Source organism: Chlorocebus sabaeus, chromosome 2, assembly GCF_047675955.1.
Source record: "Chlorocebus sabaeus isolate Y175 chromosome 2, mChlSab1.0.hap1, whole genome shotgun sequence".
NCBI classification, from domain to species: Eukaryota; Metazoa; Chordata; class Mammalia; order Primates; family Cercopithecidae; genus Chlorocebus; species Chlorocebus sabaeus.
The window spans coordinates 91,574,697-91,595,067 of record NC_132905.1 but is presented as its reverse complement, the minus strand read 5'-3'; positions in this window follow the sequence as shown (position 1 = coordinate 91,595,067).

The following is a 20,371-nucleotide window of genomic DNA, read 5'->3' as shown; positions in this document are numbered from 1 at the left end:
CTACTCTGGCTACGACAGGGCCGCTTAAGCACAGAGCTGGCCAGGCGTGAAAAACGGGCTCCCTCACATGCACTTAAGTGAGCCAGCTAAGGAGATACCAAAATGGTCCCAACTCTTTTCATGTCAAATGAATGACGTTTCTCTCAGACCCAACAGCAAAAAAGAAAGCTGTCTTAGTATAGGCAAACTAATGGCCACTAATGGCAAACCCGGCCCTTCCTACCATTTAAACTCTCCCTGGAAATGCCTGAAATTCCACTTCAGCTGTTCTCTGAGATTCAGAATCATCTTTGTATTCACTGCTAGATGAAATGCACGTAACCTCTAAATTTACAATGGGAGAGGAGGTCAGTTAAAGCACTGGGCCCTAGGGAGAGGGAAGTGGAGATGGAAGAAAGGAAAGAAAGGCCCCCCTCCTGGAGAGACTCTAAGAGGGGCCACTGGATCCACTCGGCGCAAGTCACTGAGGAAGCTCTAAAATCTGGTTTGTCCCGTTCAGTACTCCCCAAGCCTTAGAAGGTTGGTTTTCTGCCCCTTGTGGGGTTCTGTTCCAAAGACTGCGTGAACCCACTGAATGCCTACAGCCACACGTGACCACATTCACAGGGATATGAGCAAGGAGCTCCAACATGCTCTTCTGGCCACGCTTCGCTCTGAGCGGCCCTGTCATCAACAGAGTAAAATTTCAAAACGAGACTCTACCCTCCCAGGATTCACCAGAACCACTTCTATTTCCTTTTCCAGGAAGCAAAGCAAAACCACACTCAGAAAATAACGAGAAAGAGCCATAAGTCAAAGGAAAACAAGCCAATAATCCACTATCTATGGCTCCAAGGAATAGAGGAAGCACCCAAAGTGACATTATTGTTAAACATTATTATTAATACGGGAAAGCCGCTTCTACTTGGACCTGCTCCTGAGTCGTATCTCTTAATCTACGCAGACTCTTGCTGATTTCAAAGGAAAGCCCCAGGGTGGGAGCATGGACACTGCAGGAGGGCGCTGGTCATTAATGGTCTGAAAATGAGATCTGACCTTCCTTTCTCACCCTTCTAGAAAAAAGGGCAGATTCAGAAAGCAAAAGCCCCTCCATTAAGTTTTGAGAAATGTTATCATGAAAATGGAGCATATGTGCCCAAGGACATTAAATCCATCTTGGGTCGCCACCACTACCAGTACTGCCAAATGCTTGCTCAGGGAGTAACAGTACATAGATACCTGATCAGAATCACCTGATGTGATCCAGGAAAGGCGGAGTAAATCACTCCCTACAGTAAGTGACCTTGTCGATCCCCCACTAAAGACGTGGAAGAAAGAGTCGGCAGGCATCTGAGGAATCGTGGCCATCATTTCCAGCTACGTGGAGGGCCTATACACCAGAACTCCTGGACGGCCTTTTACATTTTGGTGTGAGCCATTGTTCCCTTTCCCTCTTGCCCTCAGCCCCAGGGGTGTGATACATTGTAGGGCTCACTGTCCATGAGTCTGAACATCAGCACCAACAGCGGGGGCAGCAGGGGAGAGAGGGCCTTCATGCAAGGAGAGCACGCCACATCCTCATGCCCAGCTTCTACACCTGTTACCCACTGTTCCCACCTTCAGGAGGCTGACTCTACCTGGTATTTCTACGAGATCTAAACGATAACATCAGGGATCCAGGCACAAGTTGTCAGGACACAGGAAGTAACCACACAATATTTGTGCAGCACTTTGCAGTCTACAAAGCACTTTGATATGATTTTCTCTAAGAATATCATTATATTCCCTAGGTTAAAGATTAGGGCTCTGAGGCACAGTGTTATTGGCTGAAATATGTTCTCCAAAACTTCATATGTTTAAGTCCTAACCCCCGGTACCTGATAATGTGACTGACTATATTTGCATAAAGGGTCTTTAAAAGGAAAAATGAAGCTGGCCGTGGTGGTGCACACCTGTAGTCCCAGCTACTTGGGAGGCTGAGGCAGGAGGATCACTTGAGCCCTGTAGTTCAAGACTGCTGTGAGCTGTGATCATGCCACTGCACTCCAGTCTGGGCGACAGAGCAAGACTCTGACTCTTAACAAATGAGAGTGAAATAAATGAGGTTAAATTAGGTCATAAAGATGGGTCCTAATCCAATATGACTAGTGTCATAAGAAGAGATTAGGACACAGACACACACAGAGAACACTATGTGAGAAGGCAGGGGAAAGATAGCCATCTACAAACTGAGGAGACAGTCCTTGGGAAAAGCTAACTCTGCCGACACCTTGATCTCAGACTTCTAGCTTCCAGAACTGTGAGAAAATTAATTTCTGTTGTTTGCCAGGCTGTTGTATGTTACAGCAGCCCTCGCAAACTTAATACACACAGGGTCATCAAACAAAACTTGCAGGATTATACCCCAATTAACTGATTGCAGAAACAGTGTTTTTATCCCTCCAGGCAGCATGTACCTTGGCATGAACTAGAAAAGGCCCCCATTGCTGGAGATAAATACTACTATTTGTCAGGAAACTGACCTAGGATGACCCCTATGAGAATGGTGCCCCTGGAGTTGCTCAGTGCGTGGCATGCACTACTGTACCTGGTGGCCTAGAGTGGAAAGCACATTTGTACAACCTCCACGGCAGAAAACACACAGGACACTGATGAGGCTGAGGGTCCCCAAGCACCAAACAGCAGTGAGCTCTGTGAACATGGGCTGAGACAAGCCAGTGAAGCCTCACAGTGTCCAAGCAGCCCCTGCACCAGGAAGGCTCACAGCTTCTTTTGACATCTTCAGTGGTACTTGTAAGGTATCATCACAGAAGGGCTGTGTGGCCTGCAGGCAGCCCTTGCTGTCTTCTCACCATTTTAATAGTGTAAGAACTTTGAAATCTACATGTAATATAATGCATTAGGTCTCCTTTTGGCCTGAATAATGTGAGGTTTGGATTTAATGTTGATTTTAGTCAACTGGTCCAAATATTACATATCATATTGTAATTAGATTGCCTAAAAGTATTTGTTTTCAAAAGAATGATTTTTAAAACAAGAGCAACAGGCCAAGGGGGTGACAGGGAATGGTTACAGTTTGGCCATCATCCTAACATCAGCCTTTTGGTTACACAAAAATCTGTCCCAAATGCCTTATGTTTTTTCAGGTGGTTAAAACAAAACATTAAAGGACTTTCGGGAAATGCAACTGTTTCTGGATGCATTCTTTGAAGAAAAAATACTATTCTTCATTTTAAAAGCTATTTTTCTAATAGTAAGCAAAGACAAGAGATAAGGTCATATAAAATGAAAATAATGGGAGGGGTGGAGACAACAAGAGAGAAAAGTTGTCTTAAAGCCTCATGACAAAGTTGTATACAGTACGTGGGAAGACAGTGAAAAACAAGTGGGATGGAGTTGAAAATAATGTTTTATTCTGCTAGCACCAGTCTCTCTCTGAGACAACAGATTTTTGTTTGAGAAAAAGACTGTAATGCCAGGCCACAAACGATGGGTCACACCTGTAACCCAGCACTTTGGGAGGCCAAGGCAGGCAGATCACTTCAGGTCAGGAGTTTGAGACCAGCCTAGCCTACATAGTGAAATCCCCATCTCTACTAACAAAAAAATACAAAAATTAGCTGGGCATGGTGGTGCATCCCTGTAATCCCAGCTACTGGTGAGGCTGAGGCAGGAGAATCGCTTGAACCTGGGAGGTGGAGGTTGCAGTGAGCCAAGATTGTGACACAGCACTCCAGCCTGGGTGACAGAGCAAGAGACTCCATCTCGGGGGAGTAGGGGGAAAGAACATTATGCTGTAGGGTGGATTGATAATTTCCACAGTTGCCCGCTGTAACATTTCTGGTCTCACATGTTCTTCCAGGATGTTACCATCACCCCCACTTTAAGAGATAGTGTCTGTTTCCCCATCCCTTTAAAAGGACCAGGGCCTCTGTGAATAGAATTGGAAGAAGAGTACAGCCGGAGTGACACTGTGTGACTGCCAAGTCTGGGTCAAAAAGGCGAGAGGACTCCACTCAATATTCTCGTGTTTGTGTTCTCTCTCTCTGTCTCTCTGTCTCTCTCTCTCAGTGGTTGAAACCCCCAACCACTATGCTGCGAGGTGCCCAGAGGACAAAGTTGGAGGACTGCAGAGAGAGGGTTCCAGGAGAAGGACAGGAACATGATAAGAGCCAACTGCAGGACGGAGATAAAGACAGCCAGAAAATTGAAGCATCTCCACTGTGGGAGAAAATCCCCTCCAAGAAAGGACATGAAATGATAGTACACAAGCCGGCTCTGCTGGGAAGGATGGTTGCAGGGTCTTAATAACATTGTGAGAAGACGGGGGAGGAGGTGGGGTAAAGATGTAAGAGTGAAATCCTTCTTGTAATAGGCAATCAGCAGGTGATGCGTGAAGGATGGGTTTATCAGGAAATAATGGCATTCACTCACACGGAGGTGGTCGACTGAATAATGGTCCCCAAATTTAATCCCTGGAACCCATGACTTTTACCTTCTGTGATAAAAGGGACTTTGCAGATGTGATTAAGGACTTTGAGATGGGGAGATGGTACTGGATTATCTGGGTGGGCCCAGTGTACTCACAGGGTCCTTAAAAGATTGAAGAGGAAGGCATCATCTTCTGGGAGGTAAGGAATGGATGGAGGCATCACTTCCCACCATACCGTGCCCTTCAGTTCTATACCGTTCTTCAACTATATGCATCTCTTACTTTGATAAAATGTTTAAAAATGCATCGGGGGATCTTTCACATACTGTGACCCTAAAGAGAGGAATGTGCGAAAAAAACTGATTGTCGTACCTATGGAGATGGAGCCTGAATAGTTAATCAACAGGGATCTGTGAGCACCTACCGTGTACTCTACTGTGTACTAGGTATATGCGTGGGGTACATGGTAGGTAGTATCTGGTAGAATCTTTGCTTTTTTATTTTTTTGAGCTAGAGTCTCACTCTAGCACCAGCCTGGAGTGCAGCGGCACGATCTTGGCTCACTGCAACCTCTGACTCCCAGGTTCAAGCGACCCTCCTGCCTCAGCCTTCCAAGTAGCTGGGACTACAGGGCACGCACCACCACACCCAGCTAATTTTTTGTATTTTTAGAGAGACAGAGTTTCACCATGTTGGAGGATAGCCTCGATCTCTTGACCTCATGATCCACCTGCCTTGGCCTCCCAAATTGGTGGGATTACAGGCATGAGCCACCACCCCTGACCAGTATGTGGCAGTATCTTCCTATCTTACCAGATTCTATCTAATCTGAGAGCCCTGGCCCCTGGCCTCTGGGGTCTATCGATCCCATGAACAGTCATACCTCCCACTTGATGAGACCCAGAGCTTCAGTAGCAGCGCCCTGGACTGCAACAGGCCTCGAGTCCATAGGAACTGGGAATCAGGAAACATCAGGATGGGTTGGTGTCATCAGAAGAAATTGTTTCTTGGAGAGCTGGGGCCTGAGCTGTCCTTGAAGACCTGGAGGTCCTTGGATGAAAGTCAGCGAGGGTAAAGCCTTGTGAGAACCGTAGTGTCTGGACACTGTGGAGACCAGCTGGGGACTTCCCAAGGATGGGATCTGCCTGGCACAGGGTGGAAGCCACAAACTGAAACCTGCTGTACCTAGCTGAGGTTGCTGGGCACTCAGGCATTGCTCAGACTCATTCAGAGTCAGAATTTAGACTCCATGCTCTGTGAGCAGGTCTCAAGGAGAGGGGCGAGAAGGAGCTCCCAGTCACATCAAATCTTCCTCTGAGATAGCTTGTCTATCATTGATTCAATCAACAAACACTCTTTGAGCTCCTCCCATGTGTGAGCAGGACAGCCTGGGAGCCTTCCCAAGGGTTCATGTTCCAGGAGGGGGACTGGGGATAAATCCAGGCATTTATGCCAGAGGGGATGGTGAGTGCTTTGAGAAAAAGTAAAGCAGGTGAGGGAAGAGAGTGCCTTGCTTTGATGGGTGATATGGTTTGGCTGTGTTCCCACCCAAATCTCTTTTCTTTTCTTTTCTTTTCTTTTCTTTTCTTTTCTTTTCTTTTCTTTTCTTTTCTTTTCTTTTCTTTTCTTTCTCTCTCTCTCTCTCTCTTTTTTTTTTTGAGGGAGTCTCGCTCTGTCTCCCAGGCTGGAGTGCAGTGGCGTGATCTCAGTTCACTGCAACCTCCACCTCCTGGGTTCAAGTGATCTCCTGCTTCAGCCTCCCGAGTAGCTGGGACTACAGGCCCCCGCCACCATGCCTGGCTAATTTTGTATTTTTAGTAGAGACTGGGTTTCGCCATGTTGGCCAAGCTGGTCTCAAACTCCTGACCTCAGGTGATCCATCTGTCTCTGCCTCCCAAAGTGCTGGAATTACACGAGTGAGCCAGCACTCCTGTCCCCATATCTCGTCTTGAATTGTAGTTCCCATAATCCCCATGTGTTGTGGGAGGTACCAGGTGGAGATAATTGAATCATGGTGGCGGTTCCCCCCATCCTGTTCTCGTGATAGTAAGTTCTCACAAGATCTGATGGTTTTATAAGGAGCTTTTCCCCCTTTTGCTCTGCACTTCTCCTTGCTGCCGCCATGTGAAGAAGGATGTGTATGCTTCTCCTTCCACCATGATTGCAAGTGTCCTGAGGCCTCCTCAGCCCTGTGGAACTGAGTCAATCAAACTTCTTTCCTTTATAAATTACCCAGTCTCAGGTATGTCCTTATAGCAGCATGAGAATGGACTAATACAATGGGAGAATCAACAACCCCGCAAACAACATTTGAACAAGAGGGAGTGGCTGTTGGGTGTGCCTTTCCTCTTCTTACCTGTGGTGCCATTGTTGGTCCATCTCCACAGAACCAGCTGAGGCTCCGCAGCTTGTCCATCACTATCTGTAATAACACTAATGACAGCGTCTCTACCACAAGCAACCATGGCAGATGTTTGCTCCCATTTGTAAAAGTTCTGGTTCAGCTGCCTTGCTCCGCTTGCTACAGGCATTTATCAGCTGTTCCCTAAAGCCGGATGGGGCAGTCTGCAAAGATAGATGCGGACACGTGGTGACCTCCTTACAGATCTGCTGCCTGCTGTGAGACACACGTATCAAAGTTCTGAGAACACACACGTTCAAGAGTGTGCGGAACGTGCTGTACTCCACAGATCCTTCCTGGGGCCTCACCTCGCTATATAAGGCTGTTCAGCCTCGCGCACATACAGACACACAGAGTCATCAGCACAGGTTTGGCATTGCTATCTTTGGAAACAGCCCACATCTTTGAGTCCCATCCAGGGCCACGTCCACCTGTGGTTATCTTTTGGCAGCACGTTAGCCTTCTAAAGGCACCCGCATGCTCACGCCACTCAAGCTGAAGGAATTTGGGCATGTGGCCTTAGAGCTGGGAAAAGGATACTCCCCATCTAGGGACTGTGGAGACGAGAGGGAGTTTGGAGTTCAGCTCAACTTGCTGAGATTTTGCAGCAGTGGCTCTTAAACTTTGGTGTGCTGAAAACTAAAGTAGGTGTGTGCTGAAAATGAAGATCTGGAGGTCTGGCCACTCAGATATTTAGACTAATGCAGTCAGTCTGAAGAGGAAGCTGGAATTCTGCAATTGACAGGCCCCTGGGGGCGTCAGGTGCTGACGGGCCACAAAGCACACTTTGAGAAACCGTTTGATGGTTTTACAGCCACAAACCAGGGTTGAAGGCAGGTTTGTGGAGATGCCATCTCCTTGGTAGCAAGTAGTCAGCCGTGAAGAACACAGAACAGCTTCCTCGTAAAACCAAAGTGCAAGACCCTCCAGGGGTTAAGCAGGGAAGAGGGCTAGGAGATGCTGGGAATGGGAACAGGGGCTTCAGTCATCTTCAGGGCTCCCAGCATTTAACCTCCAAGCTTCACCTTCCCCTTGGAGTTCTGCTTGTTGTTGCTGTTGTTGTTGTTGTTTTTAACTCTGATTTCTACTATGCCCATCAAAATTCCAATCCTCTTATCCCCTGAGTATAACTAAAATTAGCTGATATTTGCAAAATAATAATAATAATAATAAAGCAAAAGATGGAGAAAACGAAGGGGAATCATGATTGAAAATATAAATAGCAATGGATATCCAAGTCTCCAAAATGTAGGTTTCTACTGCTAAGATGCCCGTCCACCAGCAGTGAGTGAGTGTCCCTCAGTTCACCTCCACCTGCAGAGTCCTTGACTCCTAGACTTCTGCTGGCCTAATTCCCCCTCCACCTGCGGCTCAACACAACCGTTGCCTTCTCTGAGAACCAAAGCAAAAAACAGAACATACGGTTTCCTATCCTATCCCATGCGGCTAGGATGACTCCACCAGCTCTGGTCCTGAGGCGCTGCCATCTCTCTGGCTCCAAGCTCTGCCTCTGGCCTCTGAGGCATTCATACACATCCCTGTCAGTACACACTTCGTGTGGCACTTCATGGGCATGCAGCATACACAAGCCATAATAATCCATGCACAGAACAGCTCATGTGAGTGTCACCTGCAGAGCGTCTCTGGTATACCGTGAGATGTACTATACCAAATGTGGCAAACACTTGTGAACCAGCCCCTTGGGTATATGTCCAGTTAGAAATGTAAAGCAAGCCTGGACAAAATAGCAAGAGCCCATCTCTACAAAACATAAAATAAAAAGTTAGCTGGGGCCAGGTGCGGTGGCTCACGCCTATAATCCCAGCACTTTGGGAAGCTGAGGCGGGCGGATCACAAGGTCAGGAGATCGAGACCATCCTGGCTAATATGGTGAAACCCTGTCTCTACTAAAAATACAAAAAAATAGCCAGGCATGGTGGTGGGCACCTGTAGTCCCAGTTGCTCGGGAGGCTGAGGCAGGAGAATGGCGTGAACCTGGAGGCGGAGCTTGCAGTGAGCCAAGATCGCGCCACTGCACTCCAGCCTGGGCGACAGAGCGAGACTCCGTCTCAAAAAAAAAAAGAAAAGTTAGCTGGGCATGGTGGTGCATACCTGTGGTCCCAGCTATTTGGCAGAGGTGGAAGGATCACTTAAGGCCAGGAGTTCGGGGCTGCAGTGAGGTATGATCTGCTACTACACTTCAGCCTAGGAGACAGAGCAAGACCCTGTCTCTAAAATTTAAAAAAAAAAAAAAATTTAAGTGGCCAGACACAGTGGTGACTCATGCCTGTAATCCCAGCACTTTGGGAGGCCAAGGTGCGAAGATTTCTTGAGCTCAGAAGTTCAAGACCAGCCTGGGCAACATGGTGAGACCCCCATCTCCACAAAAAATCAAAAAATTAGCTGTGAGTGATGGCACATACCCATAGTCCCAGTTTCTGGGGAGGCTGAAGAGGGAGGATCCCTTGAGCCCAGGAATTGGAGGCTTCAGTGAGCTATGATCACGCCACTGTACTCCAGCCTGGGAGTGCAGACCCTGTCTCCAAAATGAAAAATGGAAAGCACTGCAACCAAAAAATTGGTCTGACTCTCCCCCTTACACTCTTTCAGCAGCCCCACTTTCAATGCACACCTTCCTGAATTCTTATCTACATGAATAGTTCTTAACCTATAGGAAAAGACCACAGGCGAAATGACTGCATTTTAGTAACAAAATAAAGAGAGTCCTGATAGGACAAAGCATTGACTTGGATTTGTGAATTAATTTATGTGTAACATCGGACACCTCCACGACAGCAAATCACCTTTCCACGTGGAACCGATCACATTTACTGAAAAGAATCCGGTCCCATGGAATGAGACCACCCTGGAAAATCTGGGCCGTGTGGTTGCCGTAGTAATTGATGCCTTCTAGAACAAATCCATGCTTGGCTAATTACAGCCTTCTATTTTTAAGCTCATCTCCATTCTTTTCCCCCAACCCAACATTTCTCACACGACTTTAGCAATGAAATACTATTACTGTTATCTGTACAGACTGTGCTGATCTCAAAATAACTCCTTTCCAGTCGGCCTCGGCCTGCCATGGAAGGAGTGAGGCGCTGGTTCCCCATGCACACGCAAGGCCAAATAAAGACCTCTGAGCCAACCCTTTACACAACTCTTTACACCACGGAGATCAAAACGGCAACACGGGCTTCCAGGGCTCCCTCCCACTTGTGAGCTTCTGGGGTTGAGGCTGAGACCTGCTCAGTGGTTTGCAGCCCAGGCCCAGGCTGCCTGGAGGGGCTCTTGGTGACACAGAGGTGAGGGCAGACAGCATGGAGGCCTCCCTGGACCGTGTCAGTAGATCCTTCAGGCCATGTCTCTAAGACTGAACACCTGCAGCCCACAAAAAGGCTTCCGTCAGCTTTGCCCTCTCCAAAGCTGACTCAAAGCCTGGGGTCCTGCGAACTGCACCTCGAGGCCTGTTCTTCCCGCAGCGGGGGGCGTGGGTGCTGCAGAGACAGACGAAGCCCACCCAGATGAGGACAGGCCTGCTGCAGCCAGGGTGTCAGCCACCGCCGCTGACCGGGGCCGTCGTGACGAAGTACTGCAGACTGGGTGGCTTGCATAAATGTGCCGGAGGCTGGAAGTTCAAGATTAAGGTCTGTCACCTGCCACTGATGGCACTGGGAAGCGTCTCCCCTGGCCTGTCCCCTGCTCTGCTGCATGCTGGCAGTCTTTGTCCCCCTTGACTTGTAGAAGCATCACCCCCACTCTGCCTTCATCCTCCTGTGGTGTTTTCCCTGTGTGTGTCCCTGGGTCCAAATTTCCCATTTTTATAAGGACACTAGTTATATTGGACCTCATCTTAACCAAGTACATCTGCAACCACGCTATTTCCAAATAAGTCACATTCTGTGTCACTGGGGGTTAGTTAGGACTTCAACATATGAATTTCTGGGGGACACAGTGCTACCCATTACGGCTGCCTGTGGCAGAGACTCAAAGCCAAGCCAGGCGTGGACAGGCGGAGTGACCACAAGGGGAGGCCACAGGTTGCTGTCCTGCAGGGAAGCTGGTGGCAGCAGGGCATCCTCTGAGATGGATTACAGGGAGTCATTGCCTTTTACTGGTTGCTCCTGAGTTGGAAGCAGGGGCAAAACTTAGGAAGCTGGCCAGGGTTGACCAAGTCCTGGTGGCTGTTTGGGGCCAACAGCTGCAGAGCTTGTGGTCTGGCTACCCAGCAGGTCACTGCAGAAGTTGTGGTCGGATTTTGTTTTTATGCAGCTGGTCTCATCATTGTCCATTTGTATGTTCAGCCTCCCAGTGCAAATGCCCCCTTGGTGGGCCTGAGGGTGCTGCTGGGGCTGGCGGCCTGAAGGCATCAGGCCTTGTGAGGTTCGGGGATGGTCCCGGGCAGGTGGCCTGCGAGGCCCAGCACTGGGAAGCCACGGCACTCACAGAGCTCCCCACCGAGAGCCAACCTGGCAGCACAAGCCCGTCAGACCCTCGCCCCAAGCAGAGCCTGAACACCGCCCAGACGCCCTCCTGCAATCTTTGTGTTTGCACAAGGCTTGCCGCGGATGTGTAGCAGGAAACGTCAGAAACACTGCCGGCTGCCCCGGAACAGTCCTCAGGTTTCTTGGTCTTAAGACTCCTGGAAAGACTCCAGGGAGCTTTTGTGAATGTGGAGAATAGTGATCACCCTTTACCATGTTACAACAGAGACATTTTTAAAATATAAAAACCATTACAGGTTCATATGAATAACACTTTTATGAAATATAAATATATTTTCTGAAAGAAAAAAATGTGCAAGAATGGCATTGTTTTAAATGTTTGCAAACTCGTCAGTGTCTGGCTGAACAGGAGCCAGCTGGATCCCAGGTCTGTGTCTGCCTTCAATCTGTTTCCCCCTCGCACGTCACGGGGCCACTGGAAAACTCCACGTTACGTGCAAGAGAGTGAAAACAGCTAATACCGCATTAGGATCCTTATGAAAAATGGTTTTGACCCTTGCATGACTCCTGGGAGAGTCTCAGGGACACCCCAGGCATCCCCAGACCACAGCCAGGGACACACGCTTATGTACTTACGCAGGCTTCGCTCTGAGCGGCGGACAGCAGGGGACTGGCCTGCGGGGACGGACAAGGGTGGTCCATCGCATCTCCGGAGGGTGTGCGTGCTGTGGGAAGGCGGCGATGAGAGCCACCCTGCCTCAAGCCTGAGCAAAGAGATAAGTTTTAGACTTGTGTCTAAGCCAAGGACTTTCAACGTCTTAACCTCCTGCCTTAAAAACCGCCTCGTTAGTTCCATTTTTCCTCCGCTCGTTCCAAGATGATATGCAGCTGGGAATATCCGATTCCTGCTTTAACTAATGGGTTTGGGGGAGCATCAGTGCACCCCCAAAACACACAGAGCATGGGGTCCGCTTTAGCTGCCCCATCCCCCACACACAGGGCAGTGAGCAGAAGGCAGCCACAGACTCATCATTTGGGTGCTTTTCCTTCCCAGCTTTCTCCCCTCTCAGTCCTCCCACTTTCTCTGCTTTTTCTCCAGCTGCTCTGGGCTTCTTCTCCCCTTTTCCTCCCTCCTCTGGCTCTGGCCTACCAGAATTATAGTTTGTCATAAAATTTAAAATGAAAGAAGTAGCTTACTACCTACTAGAACAGATAAAGACTACTAATGCCCTTCAAAGGGTTAATTTTATGTTATGTGAATCTCATCTCATTTTTAAAAAGTAAATGCCATTACTTTAGATCTACTTTAATTTTCAAATTTCTTAATCCTATATGAAAGTGTTTCTTTTAGCCATTGTCTCAGCAAGGAAGAGCCATCTGGAACTTCTGATTCCATAAAATGGGATGTATGATATAAGGGTCGATTTTTAAAGAAACGTTGGTAAATCATGTAACGTTTCCAGAGGTTATGCTTCAAACTATTTTAAAGTATAAAGAACAATGAACTAAGTACAGACATGACCATAGAGAATGAGAGATGCCAAACTCAGTTCTCCAGCTGCGGGCTTGTGTCTGCAGAAGCTGCTTGATGAACCTGTCACTATAAAAAAAAAAAAAAACACGTCTGGCCCGGCAGGGTGGCTCGCACCTATAATCCCAGCATTTTGGGAGGCCAAGGCAGGTGGATCATTTGAGGTCAGGGGTTTAAGACCAGCCTGGCCAACGTGGTGAAACCCCATCTCTACCAAAAATACAAAACGTAGCTGGGAGTGGTGGCACATGTCTCTAATCCTGGCTACTCGGGAGGCTGGGGTAGGAGAATCGCTTGAACCTGGGAGGCGGAGGTTGCAGTGAGCTGAGATGGTGCCATTGCATTCCAGCCTGGGCAACGAAGGGAGGTGCTGTTCACAATAGCAAAGACTTGGAACCAACCAAATGCCCATTAATGATAGACTGGATAAAGCAAATGTGGCACATATAAACCATAGAATGCTATGCAGCCATAAAAAAGGATGAGTTCATGTCCTTTGCAGGGACATGGATGAAGCTGGAAACCATCATTCTCAGCAAACTAACACAGGAACAGAAAACCAAACACCACAAGTTCTCACTCATGAGTGGGAGTTGAACAATGAGAACACACGGACACAGGGAGGAGAACATCACACGCGGGGGGCTGTTGTGGGGTGAGGGGCTGGGGAAGGAGACCATTAGGAGAAATACCTAATGTAGATGATGGGTTGATGGGTGCAGCAAACCACCATGGCACGTGTATACCTATGTAACAAACCTGCATGTTCTGCACATGTATCCCAGAACTTAAAGTATAATAAAATACAACAAAACAAAACAAAAAATAGATGTCCAAGCCAAGTGGTGCATCTGTCTCTATCCCAAAAGGCACAAAGAAAACGGGATAAAGAATTGGTGGGGAAAGTAAACACACGCAAAGATGAAATGAAATCAGAAGTATCGTTGCAGTTGTTAGCTAGTCAGACATGAGCGGGGCAGGAGGGGGCCCCCTCCCCAGCAGAAATGTCAGGCGACCCTTAGGTGATGGTCAGGCGGTTGTTAACTGCCTCTCTAAAATAACAATTGGTCACAGCCAGGGCCGGGAAAGGCAGTCTTCAGTAGATAGAAAAAACCTGGAACTGGTGATCTGGAGTTGGGTGAGTGGGCTCAAGCATGTGTGCTAAGAGGCAAAATGGCAGAGTTTAACTGGTAGGTGACCTTCTAGGAACACTCAACTAGTAAGGAGAGAATGTCTCAAGCGAGCATGTGTGCAATCCAGTAAACACAGTGCACGTGCGGCCCCTCCCAGCTGCTGGCAGGCCACCGTGCAGGCGGACGGCCCACCCCAAGGGAAGAATCGGGGAGAAGAGACGCAAGACCCCAGAAGCATGCAGCGTATAAAACCCCAAGTCAATGATGAAACAGGGCAGTTGATCTCCCAAGTATCCCGCTTGGCCCTCTTCCGAGTACACTTTCCTTCCTTTCATTCCTGCTCTACACTTTGTAATAAACTTTCACTCCTGCTCCAAAACTTGCCTCGGGCTCTCCCTCTGTCTTATGCCCCTCCGTGGAACTCTTTCTTCGGAGGAAGCCAGTATTGAGGTTGCTGCAGACCCTGGGACCAGCTGCTGCTGGCAATGGTATTGGTCAATTCCTGCTGCAACAATGCTGTGTGACAGACAGTCCCAACACCCAGTATCCCCTGACAGTTTCGTCACTGTGTTGCAGGTCGACTGTGCTGGGCTGATCTAGTCTGCATTTTGGGTTCTTGTCTCTTCTCTAAGTTCTTTTCAGGTTAAAAAGCAGACACACAAGAGGCAAGGAAAACCACACAAGCACATCTAAGGTCTCCGCTTGCGTGCCATTTGCCACCATTGCATGGGCCTAAGCCAGTCCACGTATTCAGGCCCAACATCAGTGGGCATATTCTGTCCACGGTAAGAGGGAGGATTGTTTTTGAACAATAACCACCAACCTGGAGCAGGGAGAAGAAAGCCACTGAGATGGAATTTGTGGAGCTGTATCTTGCAGAATCCTTGAAGACCATGTTGCTTTGATTTAAAGTCTGGTGGAGAAAAGAGACACCACAGGGGAAGATTTTGATACGATTCTCCTAAAATAATAGTCTCTTGCAAAAATGAAATCTAACTCCTCATGTTGAAACACATAAATTATATCAAACAGAAAGAATGTGTGTTTTGTAAGAAAAACTCTAAATCAAGCCATCGCACCTAAGGACAGAGTGAGCAGAGACCATCTCCACTCATTCATTTGCTTTTCCTTTACACTCAGAGTTTTATTAGGTGACACCCACAGGCCAGATACTGTGCTGGGGCTTGGGGAATTCAAGGATGAAAAAGACAGCCTGCCAAAAGCACTCAGAGTCCAGTTGGGGAGGAAGAAGAAAAAAAGAAATGCTCGTAAATAACTAGAACTTGAGATACGAAGTGATAAATACCATTTTTTAACATGTAGATAAAATGCTCTGGGGGTTTCAGAGGGGAGTATTACTTCCAGATGCTTAGTAATGATAAGATTGTGGTTGTCACGACTGCAAGGAATTCACAGAACTTTCAAACCAGAGAGGACAATGTGTCCAAACTCTTTCTTTTACAGAGGAGGAAACAGGTCCAGAGAGATCAGGGGAAGTTCCTCAAATCACACAGCCCATGGCAAAAGGGCCAGGAATCAAACTACATCTTCTACTTTTACATTCTAGGCCTTTTTTCACACTGCTTTCTCTAGCACCATTTCTACAATCTCGTAAATCGCCTTCCTGGCAACATTTCAATTCTATGTGATGAAAAATGACTCGGCTAAAGAGGATGGCATTTACAAGGTGTAGGGAGGGGGCATGTCGAGTGAGAATGTGGTTAAATAAATATCAAGTCCCTCTGAAAACGACAAACGGAATATCAGTCAGAAATATATGACCTGTGTGCCTTTTCTTCGCTTTTTTCTGCCATGTATATTAATCCAGATGCCCTGTTCTTTAACCAGAATACCCAGAAACGTGCCGATCTCTTTTGGCGCGAGGAGTGGGGACGTTTTCAATGATCCGGCCTGTCTCTTGCTCTGAGAGCCCTTTAAGGATGTGAGTTATGGGGCCTTTCCTCCTGCCGCGGTGACTTTAAATTATGCTCATAGCTTGGCAAAGAACTCTTAACTGCCTGGTCCATTAGTCAGGCTAAGCTGTAAATTTCTTGCCTCATTGCCCTGTGGAGAATCCTTCTGGAAGATTTTCACGCTGGAGTAGTTCAGGAAGCTCCCACAAGATCAATGGCCTTGTCAGGTCCGCATCCCCCGTGCACTTGGGGAGCGTGGCAGGGGCAGCCCCGGGATGCACACGCCGGCAGTGTAGACACAGCCTTACCACCTGTGAAGCTCACAGACACCTGTTTTGAGCCTCAGTCCTCCCACTTTGTGGCTGTGTGATAGAGGACAAGCCACTTGACCAATCGGGGTCCTCATCTATAAAACGGGAATCGTCCGACTTACCTCCCTGGACCGTTCTGAAGGTTAATGAGATCGTGTGAACTAGAAGGTGATACTGAAGACAGTAGGTAATAACAATAGTGCATCCTGGAACCGAAGCACGTGCCTGCCCCCAAAGCCTCCCGTTCTTTGCTGTAACTCCACTGGAGGAGACCCACTTCCTTCCTGTCCACCCCCACAACGCCCTTTCTTTGTAATCCAAAGTGCAGCTGGAACCCGGAACCTCAGCCTCATAATGTCTGAAGACCTGGTGGGCCTGAAATTGGCTGTGAACTAAACCTATTTCATTCTCCTTCTTTGTCTCTGAAATGCAAACCAGGCAGGACACGCCACACAGGACCATGAAAACTGCAAACCCCCACAAGAGAGGCAGCATCCTGGTGTCCTGGGGTACCTCCTGCAGGACCAGACAGGACCCCATCCAGTCCCGTCTTGTCAGGGGACCTATGTGGGACCTACGTGGTCATCCTGGAGGAGGAGCATCCACAACTAAAAGGTGGCACCCACAAGGCCGCTAAGGTTCCCTGTACTCCTCCCCTACCTTAAAGAAAAGTATATGCTGGGGGCCGGGCACAGTGGCGCACGCCTGCAATCCCAGCACTTTGGGAGGCCGAGGCAGGAGGATGGCTTGAGCCCAGGAGTTTGAGCACCAGCCTGGGCAACACAACTAGACCCCATCTCTACTAAAATTACAAAAATTAGCCAGGTGTGGTGGTGCATGCCTATAGTCCCAGCTACTCGGGAGGCTGAGGTGGGAGGATCACTTGTGCCCAGGAGGTCAAGAATGCAGTGAGCCATGATCAATCCACTGCACTCCAGCCTGAGCAATAGAGCAAAACCCTGTGTCTCACACACGCACACAGTATATCACATGTATAGTAAAAACAGGTTTAGCTTAGTTAATTTTGCATTTATTGTGTTAAATCTATAATAAATATAAGTAATTTGAAAAGGCTACTTTCGTACATATTTATTACTTTATTCCTTTATTTATTTAGAGACACGATCTCACTCTGTTGCCCAGGCTGGGGTACAGTGGTGCAATCTCAGCTCACTGCAACCTCCATCCACCGTGTTCAATTCTCCCACCTCCGCATCCCGAGTAGCTGAGATTACAGGTCAGTGCTCCAACACCCAGTTAATTTTTTTGTATTTTTAGTACAAAAATACATGCTGGACAGGCTGGTCTTGAACTCCTGACCTCAGGTGATCTGCCCACCTCAACCTCCCAATGTGCTGGGATTACAGGCATGAGTCACCACACCCAGCCATATTTTTTACTTTGTATGTCTGCATAAACATCTAGAAGTAGAGTTGATAGTTGTAGGGTAGGTGAATGTTGAACATGATAGGAAACTGCCAAGCGTTTTCCCATGGCAGTTGGACCTTGATATGGTCCCATGACAATGCAATGGCGTTGTGTGATTCTACATCCTTAAAGCCTGTTGTTGTCAGGGTTTAATTTTAGCCATTCTCCTGGACTATAATAGGATCTATGCTGCTAAAATGCATATTAAAACCATAAAAAGTACAGTACTATGGTTTTAATTTCTTGTACATATCACTGATGCAAAATAATATTGAACACTTTCTTAAGAATTTACTGGCCATTAATATTGTTTTCGCTGTGAAACGTATGTTCAAGTATCTTGCCTCCTTTTTAACTGGATTGTCTTTTTCTTACTAAGTTGTAAAGGTTCTTCTAAAAGTATTTTCTTCTATGTTTTCTTCTTTTATTTAGAGAGAGGGTCTTGCTCTGCTGCTGAGGCTGTGTGGTGGTGCGATCATAGCTCACTGCAGCCTCGAACTCCTCGGCTCAAGCAATTCTTCTGCTTCAACCTCCCAAGTAGCTGGGACTGTAGGCCCAGGTGTGTGCCACTACACCTGGCTAGGATAAATCTTTTTGTAAGCCTGTTTTCATGTTGTTTGGGTCAACACTGTGCCCAGCCTTCTCTGTTCTTTTCTATAAATTTTATAGTTTTAGCACTTATATTTAGGCCAAGGATCCATTTCAAGTTAGCTTTCATACATGATGTGAAATAATGGTTGAAGTTTATTTTTTCCTATGGATTTCCAGTTGTTTCAGCACCATTTGTTGAAAAGACTATCCTTTCCCGCATTGAATTACCTTGGCACATGTGTTGAAAATCAATTGACCACCTAAAAACAGATTTATTTCTGGAGTCACTCTTCCATGCCAATGACCTAGTTGTCTGTCTCTCTACCATTACATGCAGTCTCAATTGCTGTACATTTGTAGTAAATCTTGAAATCAGGTAGTATAATTTCTCCAACTTTGTTCTTTTTCAAAATTGTTTTGGATATTCCATAACATTTCTATAAAAATTTGCATTTCTATAAAAATTTTAGAATCACCTTGTCAAATCCAACAGAAAAGCCTCCTGGAATTTTCATTGGGATTGTGTTGAATCCATAGATCAATGTGGGGAGAAAAGATATCTTAACAAATGTGAATCTTTCAACCCATAAACATGCTATATCTTTCCATTAGTTTAGGTTTTCCATAATTTTTCTCATGAAAATGTTTTAGTTTTCAATGTATAGGTAGATATTGTCTTACATTTTTGCACATATTTTCTTAAAGTTTTAAGTATTTCAAAATGTTATGAAATTTAAAGCATTAAACCATCTAAAAGAGGGATATGCTGGCCTCATAAAATTAATTGGGAAGTACTTCTTGTTCATTTTCCAGATGAATCTGCATAATATGGTTACTATTTATTTCTTAAGTGTTTGGTAGAATTGACCAGTGAGCAATCTGAGCCTTGTGTTTTCTTGTGGGAAGGTTTTTAATTACAAATTCAACTTCTCAACAGATACAGGGCAATTCAGACTTCCTGTTTCTTCTGTGGCCATTGTATAGGCTGGACGCTGTGGCTCACACCTGTGATCCCAGTACGCTGGGAGACTGAGGTGGGAGGGTGGCTTGAGGCCAAGAGTTTGAGCCCATTTTTTTTTATTTTACTAATTTCTGCTCATATTACTATTATCTTCCTTCTACTTATTTTGGCTTTAATTTGCTCTTCATTTTTAGCTGTATGGACCTTTGATGTTAAACTTTTCTTCTTATTTCACATATGTATTCAAAGCTGTTTCCCTCTATGCACTGTTATAGCTGTATTTCACAAATTTTAAAATCCTTTTCAAAGCATTTGATATCCTTTAGGTGTACTGTTTTTCTTTTTTTTTTTTTTTTGAGACGGAGTCTCGCTCTGTCGCCCAGGCTGGAGTGCAGTGGCCGGATCTCAGCTCACTGCAAGCTCCGCCTCCCAGGTTCACACCATTCTCCTGCCTCAGCCTCCCGAGTAGCTGGGACTACAGGTGCCCGCCACCACACCCGGCTAATTTTTTGTATTTTTAGTAGAGACGGGGTTTCACCATGTTAGCCAGGATGGTCACGATCTCCTGACCTCGTGATCCACCCGTTTCGGCCTCCTAAAGTGCTGGGATTACAGGCTTGAGCCACCACGCCCGGCCAGGTGTAGTGTTTTATAAATGATAAACAGGTTAAACTGGTCATAGGATTATTCAAACCTTTGTTGTCTTTACTAATTTTCTGAGTACTAGCTGTATCAATTAGGGAAAGAGGATTTCTAAAATCTCCAACTCTAACTGTGGGTGTGGAAATTTCTCCCTATAGTTCTGTTGGGTTTTGCTTCATGTTTTCTGAAGCTATTATTAGGTACATATACATTTAAGATTGTTACATCTCCTTGTCATATTGCTCTTTATCATTATAAAATGCTCCTTCATTGTTTCTGTTAATATTCCTTTATATCCGGTAATCTGATATAACTATAGGAAAGCCGGATTGGCTTTCCTATAGTTAGTATTTGCATGATATTATATTCTTTTCCTTCATTTAATTCATTACTCTGTCTTTATGCCAAAAGCATGTCTCTTGTAAACAGCATACGTTTAATCTGGCTCTTCTACCTAGTCTGATAATGTCTACCTTTTAAATGGAGTTTTTATTTCAGTTACATTTAGTGTAGTTAGTAAAATGGTTGGTTTTAAACCTGTTATCATGCTACTTGTTTTCCAGTATATGAAGTTTCAGAAGAAGCAAAATTAATCTGTGGTGAA